At 45.9% G+C, this 14,874-nt stretch overlaps 1 protein-coding gene across 1 annotated transcript in view; it reads left to right on the top strand.

Annotated features, from left to right (window-relative positions):
• Positions 1-3,016: 3,016 nt before the first annotated feature.
• LOC127002200 (trithorax group protein osa-like) overlaps positions 3,017-14,874 on the top strand; it is a 97,083-nt gene continuing 85,225 nt past the window's right edge. The window contains exon 1 of the mRNA XM_050867899.1: positions 3,017-3,172. The gene's annotated coding sequence lies outside the window, so the exon portion shown is untranslated. The remainder of the gene's footprint in view (positions 3,173-14,874) is intronic.

The raw sequence follows: 14,874 nt of genomic DNA on the forward strand, positions 1-14,874 counted from the left end.
TTTTTTTTTCTTTCTCTTTCTATTTCTCATTATCTACCCATCCATCTCTATCTCTTTCACTATCTATCTATCTATCTATTGTTTTGTTCATCTGTTTCACTTTTTCCGCAGTTTTTTCTATTTCTCTTTCTATTTCTCATTATGTTATTTCCCTTCTTCCTTTCTCTGTCTACTATCTATCCTTCCATCTCCTTATTTGTGTATCTTTTTTTCTGCTTCTCTTCGTCTATCAATATATTTTTTTTTCTATATTTTCCCTTTTCTTTACTTCTTCCTTTCTTTAAAATCTATATTCTTATGTGACTTCCCTTCTTCCTTTCTCTATCTACATATCTATCTTAACACACCCCTCCCTCTACTCTACCCACCCATCATCATCCTTACCTATCTATATCTATCCTAACGACCCCCCTCCTCCTCCCCCGTAACCCCTCACATCTCATCGCACTAGAGGCATAATCAGGCAATCACCTCCCTCATCGAGAGCTCATTAGGCGAGTCAGGGCGTGGCCGGGCGGGATTAATGAGTGTAATAGTGAAGGAACGTAGAGGACCCGGGGACTCATTTGCCTCTGAGGGTGATGATACGTTCCCAAAAAGGCCATTGACGACGGGAAGTGTAATGACCGAGCGAGAGGGAGAGAGAGGGAGGAGGGAGGGAGGGAGGGAACGTAAAGGAGCTGATAGAGAGAGAAAGGAAGGAAGGAAGGGAGGGAGGGATTAGGAGAGGAGAGAAGGAAGGAGATGAATAGGTAGGGAAGTGTAGAAGAAAAGAAGGAAAAGGGAGAAAGGAGAAAGGGAGGGAACGTAGTGGAGCTGGTAGAGAGAGAAAGGAAGGAAGGGAGGGAGGGATTAGGAGAGGAGAGAAGGAAGGAGATGAATAGGTAGGGAAGTATGGAAGAAAAGAAAGGAAAGGAGAGAAAGAAAGGAAGGAAAAGGAGGACGTAAGGAAGGAAGGGAGACGGAGATAAAGGAAAATAAAGGAAGGAAGAAAGAAAATAAAAAGAATAGGAAATGAAAGAAAGGAAGGAATATAGGGGAAAAAAAGGAAATCAGGAAGGAGAGAGTTATACACAGACAGACAGTTAAAGAGACAGACAGACAGACAGACAAAGACGAAAAAGAAAGAAGAAAAAAGGGAAAGGAAAAAAAATAGTAAGTCTGAAGAAGAAAAGCACACAGTCAGATAGTTAAAGACACTCACACACACACACACACACACACACACACACACACACACACACACACACACACACACACACAGGCAGACAGACGTGATAGGTGTCTTTAAGTGGATTCCAATGCCATTAAAATAGAGAAGGATGGAGGAGATGGGAGATGATGGAAGGAGGGAGGTGGGAGATGAAGAGAGAGAAGAAGGAGGGATTGAGGAAGAAAATGGGTTTGTATTTATTGTATTATGGATGCTGGAATGATGCTGAAGATAGAGAGAAGGATGGATGAGGTGGGAGATGAAGAGAGAGGGAAAGAAGGAGGGATGGAGGAAGGGAAGGACTTTATATTTATTGTGTGTATTGATGCTGAAGAGAGAGAGAAGGATTGAGGCTGGGATAGAAGGTGAAAGGAAGAAGATGGAGAGAGAGGGGAAGGAGGAGGAATGGAGGAAGGAAATGGTTTCGTATTTATTGTATGCAGACACGTTGCTTTTTAGATGAGGATGCTGGAGAGAAGAGGAAAAGAGAAAGGGAATGGATGAGGAGGGAACGGAGGTGAGAGAGGGAGGAAGGAGATGAAGAGGAAGAGAAAAAGGAGGAAGGGAGATGCTGGATATGATAATGGTGGTGATTGTGAGAGAGAGAGAGAGAGAGAGAGAGAGAGAGAGAGAGAGAGAGAGAGAGAGAGATGATGATGATGATGATGGGTATGAGGAGGAAGAGGAAGGGAAAAAAAAGAAAAACACGAGAAATAACAACAATAACTCGAACTATCAGAGAGAGAGAGAGAGAGCGGTCAAGGCTGCTGCAGGGACGCGACCAACGCTAAATAAACATAGCGCCGGAAATGTGTGTGTGTGTGTGTGTGTGTGTGTGTGTGTGTGTGTGTGTCACACACACACACACACACACACACACACACACACACACACACACACACACACACACACACACACACAGGCCCCGCAGTGCTCTTTCCAGAATAAGGGAGGAGATAGGGAGAGTTAGTAAGGGAGGTAGGGAGTTATCTGTAATGATAGGGAGGGAGAGAGAGAGAGAGAGAGAGAGAGAGAGAGAGAGAGAGAGAGAGAGAGAGAGAGAGAGACCCCTTTCCAATAGTTATGAATAAAATCACCACAAATATTGCCCAGAGAGTGCCACACGTACACACACACACACACACACACACACACACACACACACACACACACACACACACACACACACACACACACACACACACACACACACACACACACACACACACACACACACACACACACATTTACACACACACACCTCCCTCCCTGTACCTATTCTCTCTCATCTCCCTTCCTTGTACCCATAATAATCTCCCTTGTATATATTTAATCACCTCCCTATCCTGCATCCATTCAGTCATCCCCCTTTCTCGTATCCATTTTATCATATTCCATTCTTGTATCCACTCAAATATCCTGTATCCATTAAATCGTCTCCCTGTTGTGTATCCATTTAATTATCCCCCTTCCTTGTATCCAGTCACTTATCTCCCTCTTTTGTATCCATTCTATTCACCTCCCTTCCTCATACCCACTTAAGTTCTCCTCTAACCTTACATTACCGTGGTCACTTATTTTCTATTCTCTTATCTCCCATCCTTGTATCCATTCACACCTCCCTTCTTTGTACCCATTCATCCATTCTTCTACCTTTCTTGTACCCATTCCTTCCTTCTTCTCCTTTCTTGTACCCATTCACTAACCCCCAAGATTGTACCCACCCAATCACCCTCCTTGCACCCCTTCAGTCCCTCCCTAAAACCCACTCACCTTCCCTTCATTCCCTTCCTCGCACCCACTGAACTTATCCCTGTTTGTCTCTTCCTCAGCCCGAGCGGGAGTGAGCTGCGAAGTGTACCTGAAGTTGTTGACTACCTAGTGACGGAGGGCACCTGTAAGTGTGGTCTGCAGTGCCCCCTCCGCGTCGAGCACACCTTCAACTTCGACCCAAAGGTGGTGAGTGTTGCGGCCTGACTGATGGAGGATTATACAGGGGAATTATGCGGGGAAAGTTGCTTATGATAGCTTGTTTGTTTTTTTCTTTTTTAATTCCTGTTCTTCATCTTTATTCAAATTGCTCCTTTTTCTCTTTTTCTCTGCCTCTTCGTTTTCACTTTCTTGTATTGTTTCTTGATGTTTTCTTTGTTCCTTACTTCCTCTATTGTCTTTTTTTTGTTTTGTTTTGTTTTTAGCTAAGGAGACAGTTTTTCAAGGGCGTAAAGAAAAATATAAAAAGAAGCCCGTTTGGTATTTTTGTTTTCTATTCTTATATTGTTTTATTTGTCTTTATTTATGTGTGTGATTGTGATGTTTTTGCAACCTTCCTCTCCTTGATTTTTATGCCTTTTCATCCTTATTATTATTTTTTTTTCGTCTTTTTTGCGGGGAAAGTTGCCTATGATAGTTTTTTTTTCTTTTTTTTAATTCCTATTCTTCATCTTTATTCAAATTGCTCCTTTTTCTCTTTCTCTGCCTCGCCGTTTTCACTTTCATGTCTTGTTTCTTGATGTTTTCTTTGTTTTTTATTAGTTAGTTTTATCATTCAACTCCTTTACTGTCTTTTTTTAATTACCGACTTGCGTGTTTGTTTACTTTTTCTCTTCATTCATTCATTCATTGATTCATTCATTCATATTTTCTTTCTCTGATTAGTAACTTTGATAATCTTCCTCTATTACTATATACTCTGTCTAGTACTCTCTCTCTCTCTCTCTCTCTCTCTCTCTCTCTCTCTCTCTCTCTCTCTCTCTCTCATTCATTCATATTTTCTTTCTCTGTATAGTAACCCATTGATAATCTTCCTCTACTATTATATATACTCTGTCTAGTACTCTCTCTCTCTCTCTCTCTCTCTCTCTCTCTCTCTCTCTCTCTCCATCCTTCCCTTCTTTTACTTCTTGTCCTTCTTCCTCCATCCCGTCCTTTCTCTTTCCTTTCCTATTATTTCCTTCCCCTTCTCTCCCTTCCTCTCTCATCCTGTTTTCTCTCCCTCTCCCCCCCTCTTCCTCCCTCTCCTTCCACTTCATTCTTTCCATCCTTCTTGTCCTTCCTCCTTCATCCCACCCTTTCCCTTTCCTCTCTTTCCCTGTCCTTCCCTTTCTCTTTTCCCCCTGTCTTTCCTCCTTACCTTCCCCGCGGCAAATATAACAAGATATCGCAATGAAGACGGGAGAATGCGTGAGGTGGGATAGAGAGAGCAAAGCCGGAAAGGGGATTGGAGGGAATTACAGCTCCGAGGAGAGAGAGAGAGAGAGAGAGAGAGAGAGAGAGAGAGAGAGAGAGAGAGAGAGAGAGAGAGTAGCAATGTTGTGTGCACAGTGTAAAAAATATGTCAGTTGATGATGTGCAAGACTGTTTATGTGTGTGTGTGTGTGTGTTTGTGTGTGTGTGTGTGTGTGTGTGTGTGTGTGTGTGTGTGTGTGTGTGTGTGTGTGTATAATTCGTTAGTTTGTTTGTGAGGAATCGTCCAGTTCACCTTGAGACAGTGACTGCCCTTGCTTACACACACACACATACACACACACACACACACACTATAGAAGACAATGAATAGAGTCGCCTTTCCTTCACTTTTTTCATTCATCTTGAGAGAGAAAGAAAGAAAAAATAAGGAAAGACAGACAAGAAAGAAAACGACAGACAGAACACAAAAGTTACCCCGTGAAAACAGAAAATCCAAGACCCAGACCAAGACCAAGGCCATCGTACACAAACCCAGGCTGGCCGCGACCACTCAATAGTTGTGAAGCGCGCGTCTGCTTGTCGGTTATTGCTTGGCCCGGGGCGGCGGAGAGAGGGAGGAAGGGGGGAGGGGCGTGGAAGGGACGGACAGAAGCAGGGAAACAGACAACCGAGGGGGGAGGGTGAACGGGTTTAGCAGGAGCAGGAGCAGAAGAGAGAGGGAAGGAAGGGACAGGGAGAGGAGTGAGACAGGAGAATGAGTAGCAGAAACAGCAGAAGGATGGAAAAAGGAAGGGGAAGGAAGGGGGGAACAGGGGGAAGGATAGAACAGGAGGAGGATGGAAGGGGGAGAATTTAGGGGGAGGAAAAAGAAGAAGCAGGGGAAGGGGAGGAAGGATGGAAGGGAAAGAGCAGGGGCAGTAGGATGGAAAGGGAGGAAAAAGAAGAAGCAGGGGAAGGGGAGGAAGGATGGAAAGGAAAGAGGAACATGGAAAGGGGTGAAGCAGAAACAAGAGGAGGAAGGAAGGGGGAAAGTAAGGGGAAGCAGGAGAAGGAGCAGGAGGATGGAAGGGGAGGGAAAAGAAGCAGGGAAATGAGAGGGAATAGGAACAGGGAAAGGGGTGAAGCAGAAACAGGAGGAGAGTGGAAAAGGGAAAATAAGGGGAAGCAGGGAAGAAAGTAGGACAGGTAAAGCAGGAGAAGGAGCAGGAGGAAAAATAAGAAGCAGGCGAACAGAGGAACGGGGAGGGAAAGGGATGGAATAGAAACAGGAGGAGGGAGGAAGAGTGAGTTTAAGGGGAAGCAGGGAAGAAAGGGGGACAGGTAAAGCAGGAGCAAGCAGCAGCAGTAGGAGGAGTGGTAGCAGGTCGCCCGAGCCCCCAAGACAGCCAGAACGTGCCTGATGTGAAATGTATTGAGCGTGTTGTTCTAATTAAAGGCAGATTCACCTTGCAAGCCGCCGCCTCCTCCTCCTCCTCCTCCTCCTTTACCCCCGAGCTGAGTCTGGCTTGGGCGAGAGGTCCTTCCCCTCCTCCTCTTCTTCCCCCTCCTCTTACTCCTCTCCTCCTGCCCTCTCCATGTTCCTTCCTCCCCTCCTTCTCCTAACCCCTTCCTTTCTCCTCCTCTCCTCCTCCTCCTCCTCCTCCTCCTTGCGGTCCCGGTTATGCAGTGTAGGATGTATGTATTGTGTGTGTGTGTGTGTGTGTGTCCACGTTTTACTCAAGCTCTCATATTACCCGCGCACATATTTATGATTTTGTTTGTTTGAGAGAATATAACACGAGGAAGAGGAGGAGGAGGAGGAGGAGGAGATGGTGGTGACTGCGTATGTATGTATGCATGTGTGTGTGTGTGTGTGTGTGTGTGTGTGTGTGTGTGAGAGAGCCGCTTAATCGACGGTTTGGGGTGAGGCAGGCTCGGTGAGAGGGCGTCAGGAGGAGGAGGAGAAGGAGTAGGAGGAGGAGGAGAAGCACCGAGCAGGAGGAGGAGGGGCGGCTAGAGGGACCAGGGGGCGGGCGGGCGGGCGGTCGGCTCTTCTGCTTGCCAGTAACAAAGGGCGCGAGCTGCTGGTTGCCATGGGGACGAGAGCCGGTGCCTGCCTGCCGATACCTTCAAACACCGACCATTGTGCCGCAGCTGACACCCTCCCTGGCCCTCCCTAGCCCTCCTTGGCCCTCCCTGACCCTCCCTGGCACTCTCTGACCCTCCCTGCCCTTCCTGTCCCTCCCTATCCTTTCCTATCATTTCTTATCCCTCCGTGTCACTCCCTGTGCCTTGCTGTCCCACTCTGGCCCTCCCTGGCACTCTCTGACCCTCCCTGCCCTTCCCGTCCCTCCCTATCCTTTCTTATCCCTCCTTGTCCCTCCCTATCCCCTGCTGTCCCACCCTGGCCCTTCCTGTACCTTCCTGTCCCTCCCCGTCTGTCCTTGTCACTCCCTGTCCCTAACTGTACCTCTCTGACCCTCCCTGGCCTTCCCGTCCCTCCCTATCCTTTCCTATCCCTCCTTGTCCCTCCCTATGCCTCGCTGTCCCACCCTGGCTTTCCCTGTTCGGCGTTGTCCCACCTTGTCCCTCTCTGACCCTCCCCATCCCTTCCCGTCCCTCCCTATCCTTTCTTATCCCTCCGTGTCCCTCCCTATACCTTGCTGTCCCTTCCTGTCACTCTCTCTCTCCCTGTCCCTCCCTGTCCATTGTCCCCCTCCGTCCGTTTTCCTCCCGTCCGGTTTCCCCCCGTGCGGTCTCTCCCCGTACGGCTTCACCCCACCTCGCACTACGCTACTCTACTATCCTTTACTACAGCCAGCAAGAGGAAGGGCGAGGGGATAAATCGTGCCGCGTTGAGAGAGAGAGAGAGAGAGAGAGAGAGAGAGAGAGAGAGAGAGAGAGAGAGAGAGAGAGAGAGAGAGAGAGAGTAGTAAAGCATCATCATTTTCAGGTATTGCCAGTCCGCTGCAATACAAAGGCCTTTCCCAACGTCCTCCACTTTTCTCTCTGATGTTAGTGTGTTCGTGTGTCCCATCAAGCTTATGCCGCTCTGTTGGTATCGCTGTGTTTCTGTTATCAATTATACACATTATTTGACCTTTTTTTTTAATCAAAGGAGATGGCTTAAGGGTAACAAAAAGAGTGCAAAACAAAAAGCCCGCTACTCGCCTATAAGTCCATTTTTTTTATTTATTTATATTAGTCATTGAAATATCTTGTATCATTGGTTGTCCTTTAATCCATGATGATCACTTTTTATCTAACTATAATCCAAACAGTCAATAGATTTGTGAACTCAGCAAACTCATTAGGTAAAGGATCCATTAATATATTCTTGCTCAGTAATTAGATTTATCACGCAACAAAATGAGCTCTTTCTTTGTTGATTTTTGTCGTAACTTTCCGCCCGTGATGTGTTTCAAGTTACCCTGACCTAACCTAACCTAAGGTGACTTACCTTAACCTGACCTAACCTAACATAACATATCCTGACATGAGCTAACCTGACCTACCCTAACCTAACCTAACCTAACCTACCCTGACCTAACCTAACCTGACTTACCATAGCCTGACCTAACCTAACATAACATAACCTGACCTAAGCGAACCTGACCTACCCTAACCCAACCTAACACACAGGTGACACCTGGCCTTCGCTGTCCCACCCTGTCCCTCCCTGTTCGGTGCTGTCCCTCCCTATCACTCCCTGACCCTCGCTGTCCTACCCTGTCCCTCCCTGTTCGGCGCTGGCCCTCCTTGTCCCCACATGTCACTTCTGTTCCTTTATGTCCCTCCCCGTTCCTTTCTGTCCCTCCCGGTCCCTCTCCGTCCTTTCTGTCCCTCTCTATCTAACCTATCCTGACCTAATCTAACTCAACACACCCTGACCTGACCTGACCTAACCTAAGCCAAAAAGTTACCACATGCACTTGCCCAGTTAATTCATTTGTGTTTCAGCGGTAATGAGACTTTCTATCTCTACAAAAATAAATACATGTTTACAAACGCGCTCATTAGAAAGTCACAAACTTAATTTACTCGCCCCGCACATGAACCCGAGCCCTGACCCCCCCCCCCCCTTCCTTTCCCCCCGCCCCCCGCCTGTTTATCTGTCCCCGGCCTGCTGTTGTTGTTACTGTTATTATTATTATTATTATTATTATTATTATTATTATTATTATTATTATTATTATTATTGTGTTTTTACGGCTTCCACTGCTCCACTGCTGCTGCTGCTACTACTGCTACTACTACTACTACTACTACTACTACTACTTGCTGTTATTTTTGTTATTATTATTATTTCTATTTTTACTATTTCATTCGTTTTCATAGCCCCTCCTTCTTTTCCTCCTTTTCTTTCTCCCTTTATTCCATTTTTTCCTCCTCCTCCTTTTACTACTACAAAAGCGACAACAAAAGCAACTACTACTACTACCCCCCTACGCCATTACATCCAAGCGTGTAGTGAGGTGCGGCGCGTGCTCTAAATCCCTCATCGTTGGGTCGCGTCCGCCGGGAACGTTTTCTTCGCTATTAGCTGCTCCGAGTCGCCCATTTGCCGCTGCTGGGGTTGCGCGGCTCGTGTCCAGCGGCGCGCGAGGAGGAACACGCCGCCCCGACCCTCCACTTAACGTTATGATATACGTGTACAGCATCTGCCTGCTCTTGCTCTTCCTCAGTGACACGTGTTGGTTAGTGGTGGACGCTTACACACACGAGCACATACACACTAACTAATTGACTGACTAACTAATGATTGACGGAAGGAAGGAAGGAAGAAATGGCCGCCTACGTAACTGACTGACTAACTAATGATTGACGGAATGAAGGAAGAAAGTAAGGAAGAAAGGAATGGCCGCCTAAGTAACTGACTGACTAACTAATGATTGACGGAATGAAGGAAGAAAGAAAGGAAGGAAGGAAGGAAGGAAGGAAGAAATGACCACCGAAGTAACTGACTGACTAACTGATTGACTGACTGCTTGACTGAATGATGAATGAATGAATGGATTAATGAGTGAATGAATGTCTAGCTAACTAACTTACGAAATAACCAACTGACTAACTCACTTTTATGTCCTTTTTTCCCCTTCTATCAACTATGCAGTACCTCTATAGCCCTCAAACACACACACACACACACACACACACACACACACACACACACACACACGGGGAGAGGAGGAGGGGCAGGAGGAGCAAGACACCCACCTCCCAAATAGTAGTCAGTTTTGAAACAAAGGAAGGGCGATCTTGCCTTTGTCCTGTTGCCAGCTAGGAGACCACGGGGGGAAGGGGGGCGGCAGGGGGCGGTGGGGCTGGACAGGGGGGCCACCGGGATGTGCTGGCAGTAATTTCCGGGGGCGTGCGATCCCTTCCCTTGCACCCCGACGCCCCCTGCCGCCCACCCTGTTGCCGTGTGCTCTCGTTGGGGTAAAAAAAAGGGAACTTATGTACAATACTAACGGAAGGTGATGACTGTGTGTTGCTGGGTGAGAGAGAGAGAGAGAGAGAGAGAGAGAGAGAGAGAGAGGGGATGATGTGAGTAGATCGAGTAGAAAGGGACGATGATAAAAATGGAAGAGGAATAAAAGGAGAGAGAGAGAGAGAGAGAGAGAGAGAGAGAGAGAGTCCTATAAATGCTGTGACTAAAGAAGGAAAAATGGAAAATAGCAGACGGAATAGGGAAAATAGGTGAGAGAGAGAGAGAGAGAGAGAGAGAAAGGCTGTTGTATAATGTTATTTTTGTGTGCGTTTGTGCTGACGTTTGTGAATTGTATGAACGTTATGGTCCAACCCTTTACCTCCCTTCCTCCTCCTCCTCCTCCTCCTCCTCCTCCTCCTCCTCCCTCTTCCCCTCATTCCCCTTCTTTTCATCTCCCATTACCCCCATCCTTCCACTTCACCTCCTCTCCTTTCCCTTCCTCTCTCCCCTCCCCCTCATTCTCCTTTCCCCTTCCCCTCCTCCTCCCCTTCATCCCCCTTTAATCCATCCTCTGTCCCCCCCCTTCTTCCCCTTCCTTTCGCCTCTCTCCCTTCATCTCCCCTCTCTCATCCTCCCCCTTCCCCTCCTTCCCCTTCTTTTCGGCCATTTCACGCGGGGCTGCCCAGGTGTCCGGAAAGGGAACGATAAAAATTGCAGTCACTGTCGTACTTAAAAAAAGGTGAAGTGAAGGAAAGATTGGCGAGTTGGATTCTTTTGTTTGGGAGTGGAATCTTTTGTTGAGGGAATCGGATCCTTTGTTTGGGGAATTGAACTCTATTATTTTTGTGTTCATTCTTTTGTTTGTGTTTGTTGTCTTTTGTTTTTGCGAGCGGAATCTATTGTTTGTGTATCTGGAATCTTGTTTGTCTCGATATTCTTTTGTTTTTATCTTGATCCTTTTGTTTTGGGGTGTTGGATCTTGCTTGGGGGACTTGATTCTTGTTTTTGTAGGCGGATCTTTTTATTTGCGACTGGAATCTGTTGTTTTTTGTGTTATTCTATTATTTGTGAATCTGGAATCTTGCATTTGCGTTGATTCTTTTGTTTCCGTGTAGATTCTTTTGTTTAGGAGTGGAATCTATTGTTTGTGCGCTGATCATTTTATTTGTGAGTCTGGAACCTATTGTTTGTGAGTTGCTTCTTTTGTTTACGAGCGGAACTTTATATTTGATAGTCGATTCTATTAGTTTACAAGTGAAATATTTTGTCTTTTCGAGTTAAATCCTTTGTATGGGATCTGATTTCATTGTATACGTGTGGAACCTCATGTTTGCGAGTAAAGTTCTTTTTTTATGCGAGCTTAACATTTATTTAACTGGATTCCTTGTTCTTTACGAGTGAAATCTTACGTGTATCCGAGTTTAAATCCTTTGTGTGCGATCTGATTTCATTGTTTACGTGTAGCATCTCTTGTTTGCGAGTAAAGTCCTTTTCTTGCGAGCTGAACATTTATTTGACTGGATTCCTTGTTCTATTCGAATGAAATCTTACGTCTTTCCGAGTTAAATCCTTTGTGTGTGTTTTGATTTCATTGTTTACGTGTAGAATCTCATGTTTGCGAGAGTTAAATCCTTTTCTTGCGAGCTGAACTTTTATTTAAATGTCGATTCCTTGTTTCTTTACGAGTGAAATCTTAGGTGTTTCCGAGTTAAATCCTTTGTGTGGGAGTCGATTCCATTGTGTTTACGCGTAGATTCTTCTTTACGACTTGCCTCTATTGTTTACTCTGGACTCGTGGCGTGAGTGAAGCGTCCTCGTCCTCGCCAGGTGTTCACAGGTGTCCACAGGTGTTCTCGCTGCCTCGTCCTTGCACCTGTGGCCAAGGGGAACAAAGGCTTTCAGTGGGTGCGTAAGGCGAGTCGGCCGAGGCATCTAGTATTGATTTCTTTGACCTCCATTTATGAGATGATGATGGCGGTGGTGGTGGTGGCGGTGGTGGTGATGGTGGTGGTGATCCGTTCTTTGATCTCCACTTATGGGATGAAGATGATTACGATAATGATGAGACTGAAAACGATGAATGATTGGGTAGTTATGTGTTTGAGTCGTTTGGAATTCATGTTTGAAGAAAGGAAGAACAAAGGAAAACAAAGAAAATATGATTATGATGAAAGCGAAAGTGAACAAGCAAATGAGGATGTAATAACGTCTTTGAGTCATTTAGAATTCGTATTAAAGAAGAGATTATGATGAAGGAAAAAGCGAGGAATCCCAAACAAATGCTTACGTATGTAGGTATATCTTAGAATCATTAGGAATTCAAGCTGAAGAAGATGAAGAACAAGGAAGAAAACAAAGAACAGATGATGAAGAGAAGAAGGAGGAGGAGGAGGATAGTGAAAAAAGCGAAGATAATCAAGCAAACAATTATGTAGTCTTATCTTTGAATCCTCTAGAACACATTTTAAAGAGGAAAAACAAAAGAAAACAGAGACTGTAACACTCAGACCCAGAACCCAACCAAACAAAGACTTAACACCCCCTTCAAATCACCATAGAAAACCGTCTCTAAGTCTCAAGTCACCAAACCAAGCAAGAAATCAAAGTAGAGAGAGAGAGAAAAAAAAAAACCGTCTTATTTGGCCCCGACGCGACCCACTTAGGAGGAACACGCGGGGAACTTTCAACACGACTCCGAGAAGGGCGAAGTTAGGCCATATTTTTGGGGTGCGCGAAGTGTAAATCGTTGCTAATGGAAAATGAAGGAGTGTGAAACGATTATTGAAAGTCGAAGGAGAGGAGACGTAGGGTTAAATGCTATAATGAGAAGAGAGAGGAGGAGAGGAGACGTTGGGTTAATGCTATAAGGAGTAGAGGAGACGTTGGGTTAAATGCTGGAAGGAGAAGAGAGAGAGAGGAGGAGAGGAGACGTTTGTTAGTGCTATAAGGAAAAGAGAAGAGGGAGGGAGAAGAGCGAGGATGTTGGGATAAATATTGAGGAGAAGAGAGAGAGAAAGAGAAGAGAGGGAGAGAGCAGCGTGTTAGATGATCATAAGAGAAGAAAAGAGATAAGAGGAGAAGAGAGAAAGAGAACAGAGGGAAATAAGAGTAAAAGGAGAAGAGAGAGAGAGAGAGAGAGAGAGAGAGAGAGAGAGAGAGAGAGAGAGAGAGAGACCAAGACCGAGACCGAGACCGAGACCGGGAGCTGCATGTCAGAAGTTGATTGTGGAAGCATTTAGGACTCTCTCTCTTTCTCTCTCTCGTTAAGGGGAATAGCAAAGCCTAGCATAGCACCAGGGAGGAAAGGAAAGGAGGGAAGGAGAGGAAAGCAATCGGAGAGAGAGTTAACACGCTAAAATCCCTCCATTCCCTCCCTTCCCTCCCTTGCCTCTCCCTCCCTCCCTTCCCTTCCCTCCCCTTCCCTCCCTTCCCTCCCTTGCCTCTCTCCCTCCCTCCCTCACTCACTCAATTCACCTCCCCGACATAACTCCCCAACAAGTTTACTATCCACGAGTGTGTTGTTATCTTTTACGCCGATCCTTGCTGTGTGTGTGTGTGTGTGTGTGTGTGTGTGTGTGTGTGTGTGTGTGTGTGTGAAAGTCTTGCCATCACACACACACACACACACACACACACACACAGGTATACATAAACAGATCCATGCAAGAGGTAATAAAAACGCAAGGTGTGTATGTGTGTGAGTGTGTGTGTGTGTGTGTGTGTGTGTGTGAAAGTCTTACCATCCCCCCCAAACACACACACACACACACACACACACACACACACACATACACACACACACACACACGAGCATACATAAGCAAGTGCCTGCAGGAGGGAACAAAATGCAAGGTGAACACGTATGGAGTCTTAATGGAAGGCCGTATTGATCGCACACACTTGCTGAAAGGCCCTGCGAGTCGGGGTGTAGCGGGGAGTGAATAGCCGATGATGAGAGGAGGGCGGCGGGCGTGTAGGCTTTGGGAAGTGTTAGTGTCATGCGCCTGAACCGAGCGTGGCCAGGGACCGAGGATGGAGGCGTCGCTACACGGAGTCAGGAAGGGAAGGATGAAAAGAGGGGATTGGGTTTGAAGGGAAGGAGGTACAGTCAGTGTTTTGTGTTTTTGTGATGGAAGAATAGGAGGAGGAAATGGATGTATGAATTGAAGGAAAGGGAATAGGTCAGGTTAGGTTAGGTTAGGGTAGGTTAGGTGATGGAACGATAGGAGGAGGAAATGGATGTATGAATTGAAGGAAAGGGAATAGGTTAGGTTAGGGTAGGTTAGGTGATGGAAGGATAGGAGGAAGAAATGGATGTGTGAATTGAAGGAAAGGGAATAGGTTAGGTTAGGTTAGGTTTGGTGTGGTGTGGTTAGGTTAGGTTAGGTTAGGTTAGGTGATGGAAGGATAGGAGGAGGATATGGATGTGTGAAGGGAAGGAAAGGGAATAGGTTAGGTTAGCTTAGGGTAGGTAAGGATAGGTTAGCTTAGGTTAGCTTAGGTTAGGGTAGGGTAGGTTAGGCTAGGTTAGGTTAGGTTAGGTAGGGTAGCTAAGGTTAGGGTAGGGTAGGTTAGCTTAGGTTAGGGTAGGTACGTTAGGTTAGGTTAGGTTAGGTAGGGTTGGAGAGGTTAGGTTAGCTTTGGTTAGGGCATGATAGGTTAGGTTATTGATATTAATGACAGGAATTGAGAAAGGGAAGGCGGAGGAAACTAGATAAGAAAAAAAAAAGAGAAAACCTGCCTTCCTACCTACCTGTGTAATTGGGTAACATTTCCTTCTTACCTTTTGTTAACTTTGCCTCTACCTGTTTCTTACCTTCCTAATACCTGTGTTCCTATTGTTGCTTCCTTTCTTCATCTCGTTTCTTTATTGATTTTCTCTCTCTCTCTCTCTCTCTCTCTCTCTCTCTCTCTCTCTCTCTCTCTCTCTCTCTCTCTCTCTCTCTCTCTCTCTCTCTCTCTCTCTCTCTCTCTCTCTCTCTTTCTCTTTTTTCTTTTTTCTCTTTCTTTTTCTTGCTTCTTTCTTTCTTTCGTCGCTTCTTCCTGTTTTCTTTGTCTCCCTCTC

The sequence above is a fragment of the Eriocheir sinensis genome, chromosome 22 (assembly GCF_024679095.1).
Source record: "Eriocheir sinensis breed Jianghai 21 chromosome 22, ASM2467909v1, whole genome shotgun sequence".
Taxonomy (NCBI): Eukaryota; Metazoa; Arthropoda; class Malacostraca; order Decapoda; family Varunidae; genus Eriocheir; species Eriocheir sinensis.